The sequence below is a fragment of the Mustela nigripes genome, chromosome 14 (genome assembly GCF_022355385.1).
Source record: "Mustela nigripes isolate SB6536 chromosome 14, MUSNIG.SB6536, whole genome shotgun sequence".
NCBI classification, from domain to species: domain Eukaryota; kingdom Metazoa; phylum Chordata; class Mammalia; order Carnivora; family Mustelidae; genus Mustela; species Mustela nigripes.
The window spans coordinates 80,933,874-80,940,735 of record NC_081570.1 but is presented as its reverse complement, the minus strand read 5'-3'; the positions used below and the strand labels follow the sequence as shown (position 1 = coordinate 80,940,735).

Genomic DNA, 6,862 nt, shown 5'->3' with positions numbered 1-6,862 from the left:
TATAGAAATGTCTGTTTATGTCTTCTGCCCATTTCCTAATGGATTATTTGGGTTTTTGGTGTTGAGATGTATATGTTCTTTACGTATTTTGAATACTAACCCTTTATTGGATATGTCATTTTTAAGTATTTTTCCCATTCAGTGGGTTGTCCTTTAGTTTTGTTGACCAGTTCCTTTGCTGTGCACAAGCATTTTATTTTGATGTAGTCCCGGTACTTTATTTTTGCTTTTGTTTCCCTTGCCTTAGAAGACATATCTAAAAAAATGTTGCTATGGCCAATGTCAGAGAAATTACTCCCTGTGTTATCTTCTAGGAATTTTTATGGTTTCAGGTCTCCCATTTAGGTCTTTAATCCATTTTGAACTTATTTTTGTGTATGGTGTAAGAAAGTCATCCCGTTTCATTCTTTTGCATGGAGCTATGCAGTTTTCCCAATACCATTTGTTGAAGACAAACTTTCCTCATAAATTTGTTTCCAAAAATTTCTAAACTAAATAGAGACAATTGTTTAGAAAACTAAAACTAAAAGCTGCTTCTTTCTAAAATAACGAGATAATTAATGCAGAAGTATTTTGGAAAATTGCCTCAATTCTCCACCCTTCTCTGTTAGTGAAGATAACAAAACACCAAGCATTTTGATCAAAAAGATTGATTTCAAAATTAATAACCCCAGGCACTACTTTTTAAATTATTGTTGATTTTAATGTATCAAGAACTTGTGAGGTTTTTTTGTTGTTGTTGCTTTGTTTTTTTTTTAGTATTTAAAAGTTCTTTTGGGATGCCTGGGTGGCTCAGTCAGTTAAGCAGCTGCCTCTAGCTCAGGTCAGCAAGCCCTCACCACCCATCAGGCTCTCTGCTCAGCAGGGAACCCACTTCTCCCTCTTCCTCTGACTGTCACTCCCCCTGCTTGTGCACTCAAGGCCTCCCTCTCTCTCTTAAATAAAAAAAATAAAATCTTTAAAAAGAAAGTCCTTTCATTTGCTTTTCAGAATTTTTCAAGAAAAAACTATTTCAGCATATTACCAATGGTTAGCTCTGGGTGGGTGAGATCCTTAGGTCTTTTAGATTCTTTTTCGTATCTTATTTTACGCGACTTTTTCCTGTAATATGTAAGTATTATTCTTGTGTGCATTTTTTTTTCATTTTTATTTTTAATGAAAGTAACATATAAGTAAAAATTCAAGTAGTTCATAAAGGCTTATAACAAAAACATTCGAGTCCGATCAGCCCCTTTTCCAACTTCCCCCCACCTGGCTTCACCCCATGTTCTACATAACCCTTCTAGGTTATTTCTTAACAATATGCTTATACCAGTGCTTCCTGACTTTCACTTTTTAGACATTATTTATTGACTTCTTGTCATGGTATTTGAGGATTTAGCTCTTTCACACTTACACCATCACCACTTTGCCCTCACCCCTCCTTCTCACACACCTACATCACAACTTCTGTTCAAATCAATAATTTGTGTTTTTATCATCCTGTCAATGTAAATACAGTGCATTGTTGAATCAAGTAAGGTGCCATGACAGTGCTTCTCTTGAAAATCTCTGTTGTTCCTGGAGTTCATAATTGCCTTCCTTTATCACTTATTTTTTTTTTAATGTATCTTACCCAAATTTTATCCAGATGCTTCAACGTATCTAACAAATGCCCTTGTATCTTCCAATGCCCAAACATTAGAAATTCACTCTCGTGGGACACCAAGGTGGCTCAGTTGGTTAAGCAACTGCTTTCAGCTCAGGTCATGATCCCAGGGTCCTGGGTAATAATCTCATGTTGGGCTCTTTACTCAGCAAGGAGCCTGCTTCTCCCTCTGCCTGCCGCTCCTCCATCTTGGGCGCACACACCCGCTCTCTCCCATAAATAAATAAAATCTTAAAAAAAAAAAAAAAAGAAAGAAAGAAAGAAATTCACTCTCTTATTTTGCTAAAGCACAGATTTCAGTAGTTTACTCAGAGCGTGTATATAGAAGGTAAATTTTTTTAGAGTACTTTGCATGTCTGAAAATGTCTGTATTCTATTCTCATCCTCAATTGATAATTTGGATAAGCTGAAGATCATTTTCCCCCAGCATTTTAAAAACACTGTCTCAAAAAATAAAAAAATAAATAAAAATAAATTTTAAAATTTTTAAAAATAAAATAAATGCACTGTTCCATTGTCTTTTACTTCCAGCGTTGCCCCTGAACTAAATGCTTAATGCCTTTCTGGTCCCCCTTCTTCTGTATCTGGTCTATTCTTCATTCTAGAATCTTCCCATTAACTTTAGAGTCTGCAATATCACAATCATGTGCTTTGTGCCTTAGAATGGGCCTTTTTTTCTTGAATTGTGCTAGACCGTCAGGGGTGCTTTCAATCTTACCTGCGAATCTTTAATTATTTTTTTTGCTAATTTCCTCCTTCTCATTTACTATATTCTCTCTTTGTGAACTCTTAGTCAGCAGGATGTTGGAACTTCATTATTCTTCAGATTGATTGTCCTTTTATCCCACTGATTATCTCTACAGCTTTCGTTTCGTTTCTTTTCCTTTAATTTAGGTAGACTCCACACCTAGCATTGAGCCCAACTCAGGGCCAGAACTCAGGACCCTTAGATTAAGACCTGAGCTGGAATCAAGAGTCAGATGCTTAACTGAACCATCCAGGCACCCCATCTTTTCTATTACCTAATGTCCAAGACAGAGGTTCTCTACTGGGGATGGGTGGGAGGTGTTAGTTCTTCCCAGTCCAGCCATTTGGCAATGTCTGCTGATGCTTTTGGCTGTCATCACAGGCAAGGGGGTCATGCATGAGCCCCTAGGGAGTAGAGGTCAGAGAGGCTGCTACCATGTCACAATCACAGCCTCCCACAGCAAAGAATTTCCAATCCCAAATGTCAGTCATTCCAAGATTAAGAAATCATGGACCAGGAGAATTATGCAGCTTTACCTCTGAAGTAGGTTTGTATTTCAAACATATTTTTGGCACAGGATGGCAGTGTGCAGTGGTTTAGCGTGGGAAAAAGTCTGCAGAAGCAGTACCCATAGCAAACTGATGAGGCCTATGACAGATCAGTGACGAAGGGGAGCAAATCACTGATGATGATTCTGTTTCTTCCCCATAGATTGTCTAAAGCCACAGGGAAAATGGTAGGAAATTTACCAGCACCATTACCAGAAAGAGCGATTTACGGCTTTGTTCTTTTCTTTCTTTTTTATAAAGATTTTATTTATTTATTTGACAGAGAGAGAGGTCACAAGTAGGCAGAGAGGCACAGAGAGAGAGAGGGGAAAGCAGGTTCCCTGCTGAGCAAAGAGCCCGATGTAGGGCTCGATTCCAGGACACTGAGATCATGATCTGAGCCAAAGGCAGAGGCTTAACCCACTAAGCCACCCAGACGCCCCTTTGTTCTTTTCTTAAGCTCCCAATTTGGCTTCATACTATAGGTTGTGTGAGCTTTTATTCCTGAACCTTGGCTAAACTCTTTAGGCTTAACCTATTGGCTTCAAAAATATTGCGCGGTTGCACTGCCTGTCACTGCCTGTCCACCTCCTCGTTACTACAGTGATCAGTTATGTACTCTTATCTGGAATAAACATGATGAGTACCTCTTCACTGAACTCCGTTCATACAATCATAGATAAGTATGCTAAATATCAACAGTAGAAGAAAGCCAGAAAGTAGAAGAGGCCATTCCAGCATTAAGAGATATTCCTATTAGTGAAGTAAACCAAATGTTCTTTCTTGCAGCCAAAGAACTTTGTGCTAAAAATGGAATTGTATATAGACTAACATCAAACACTTATTTTAAGCTTTTTTAAAATTTTTTGATATAATAATTTTGACCACAATTATTTTGACTATCTCTCTTATTAATAATTGATACTGAAATATAAAAAGCTTCTCTTAAGTTCCATTAATCTTATAAATTTTCTCGCATTATTAGTTATTAATAGAATAAATAAAATACTACAGTACCATTAAAAAATACGCATCTTTCTTTCCCATTCTCTGATCAGAACTTTTGTTACAGGAACTTTCCAACAAAAGATAAACTCCTGGGACGCCTGGGTGGCTCAGTTGGCTGGACGACTGCCTTCGACTCAGGTCATGATCCTGGAGTCCTGGGATCGAGTCCTGCATTGGGCTCCCAGCTCCATGGGGAGTCTGTTTCTCTTTCTGACCTTCTCCTCGTTCATGCTCTCTCTCACTGTCTCTCTCTCTCAAATAAATAAATAAAATCTTAAAAAAAAAAAAAAAAAAAAACAAGATAAACTCCTTTCTCCAGAAAAGAAACTGCATACTTCACAGAGGGATTGTATTAGTGATAGTACGGAAGGTACGGAATGCACAGGAATGCACAATGGCTGTATGAGGGGCAAGAAGAGACCCAATGGCATCCAAGAGCTTTGTAAACAACTTCAGGACAATTCTCCTTCTTCAGGCTTGTACCTCACCCCTGCCTTCCATGGTACACTGACAGCCAAGTGCTAAGGCTCCTCCAAGCATTCAGATTAGCCCTTCTTCCACTTTGTCAAGTCAATTATTTCTACTCCATCCAACTTCTGGTTTCCAAAATTTACTGAAATCTCTTATCAACTGTGGACTTTTCTCCTCTTTTCTTTTTCCTTCTGGATTATATCTTGTAAACCTCTTTTTACACTATCTACACTATGAGTCCCACTTTGCGAAAAATAAGGATAAACAAAATAAAATTTAAATAACAGAAAGGGATCCAGAACAGAGAAAAGGGAAAATGTCCATCTATTTTTCTTAAATTTCTAAAGTGTTTTTTAATTGCGCCAAAATATTTTCATGAATTTTTAAAAAATTTTACAGATTAGTAGAAATTGATATTAATACTCAATAGTTTATGTCCATAAATTTTTCTGTTCTATGTGCTGGACTCATAAATTTTTCTCTTCTATAATCTTATTTATTCCTTTCTTTTCTTTTTTATTGAAGCACAGTTGATACACAATGTTACATTAGTTTCAGATGTACAACACAGTGATTCAACAAATTTATACATTATGCTATGCTCACCCTAAGTGTAGTTACCGTCTGTCACCAAATGACACTATTATAATACCTTTGGTTATATCCCTTACGATTTTCATTTCATAACATTCATTCAATTCACCTTTCATTGCCGTGACTTATTCATTCCATAACTAGAAGCTGTATCTCCCACTCCTCTTTTTTTTTTTTTAAAGATTTATTTATTTATTTGATAGACAAATTATAAGGAGGCAGAGAGGCCGGCAGAGAGAGGAGGAAGCAGGCTCCCTGCTGAGCAGAGAGCCCGATACGGGACTCGATCCCAGGACCCTGGGATCATGACCTGAGCCGAAGGCAGAGGCTTTAACCCACTGAGCCACCCAGGCGTCCCTCTCCCACTCCTCTTCACCCATTTTGCCCACCCCCACTTCTGGCAACCATCAGTTTGTTCTTTGTGTTTATGGATCTGGTTTTGCTTTGTTTGGTTGGTTGTTTTTTTTAGATTTCACATGTAAGTGAAATCATATGGTCTTTTGTTTGTCTTTATCTGACTTATTTCACTAAGCACAATACCCTCTGGTCCATTCATGTTGTCACAAATGGCAAAATCTCATTCTTTTTTATGACTAAGTGATATTCCACGTCTTCTTTATCCATTCATTTATCAGTGGACATTCAGGTTGCTTCCATATTTTTGGTTACTTTAAATAACGCTGAAATAATATATTTACAACTTTTAAGCCAGTTTGTTGAATATCCTCCCAGATACCTTCCATGTATACTTGCATATACTTTGATTTTTTTTAAACAATAACAAAAAGGACTAAAACATACACATTATTTTGTAATTCTTCAGACTATTCCATTCAAAGGATGTGCCATAATGTATTTTACCAATCCATTACTGCTAAATATTTATGGACCTTACTGTTGGACCAAATTGTCAGTTTTCCAGGTAGAGCAAAGCAGTAACATCTGACTAGAAATTAATTCTAAGATTCAAAGCTAGTTTAGATTGAATAGGGAAATATTGGAGGGCTCCTGTTCATATCAAGAAGAGAACAAGGGGATACCCACCCTCCCACTGCTAATACAGAGATACTTGCAGTATCAGTCAAGGGAACTAATGAAAGAGAGAAGGTAAAAACATAACTATTGGGAAAAAAGAGTATGCAGTTGTCATTTTTTTGTGGATTGTATAATTATATGCCTAGGAAACCCAAGAAAATCAACTGAGAAAATATATAAACAATAGAAAATTAAGTATGGAAACAGGATACAAAATTAATTTATGACAATTTGTGAAATATATGTAAATGTGTATATATGTGTGTATATATAAATACATACATATATGCACATACACCCTTACAAAATGAAAGAAAAGACTCCCCTTACAATTACAGCAAAAAATGTAAAGTGCCTAGGAATAAATTTAATAAGAAATATGCAAAGCTTGTATGAGAAAAACTTTAATAAAATGTTCCTGCAGAATCTAAAAGTAGACTTGAATAAATGAAAAGACGGACCATGCTTTTAGGAAAAGTCAATGTATGTCAATTTCCCTTATATTTTAATTTTTAAATTTATTGCAATCTTAATGAAAATACCAAGAGGCTATTTTCTGGAATAGGACAAGTTGATTCTAAAGCTTGTAAGAAAAAGTAAACAGACAAGAATAGCCAGTAAAACTCTTTTGAAAAGGAACAACAGCTTTCTATATATTTAAACAAAAATTATAGAAACTCAATAATGGAACATTCTGGGATTGCCATTTGAATAGTCTAATGGAATTGAATAGAAAACCCAGAAATAGGTCCAAATAAGTGGTATCTCAAATCAGTGAGATATGATGGACTTTTTAATAAATGTGTATTA

At 36.2% G+C, this 6,862-nt stretch overlaps 1 protein-coding gene and 1 pseudogene across 3 annotated transcripts in view; one reads left to right on the top strand and one right to left on the bottom strand.

Moving 5' to 3' along the window:
- TLCD4 (TLC domain containing 4) overlaps positions 1-6,862 on the bottom strand; it is a 101,706-nt gene that overhangs the window by 69,418 nt on the left and 25,426 nt on the right. The gene's annotated exons all lie outside the window — the stretch shown is intronic.
- Positions 2,867-3,804, top strand: LOC132002097 (phosphatidylinositol N-acetylglucosaminyltransferase subunit P-like; annotated as a pseudogene).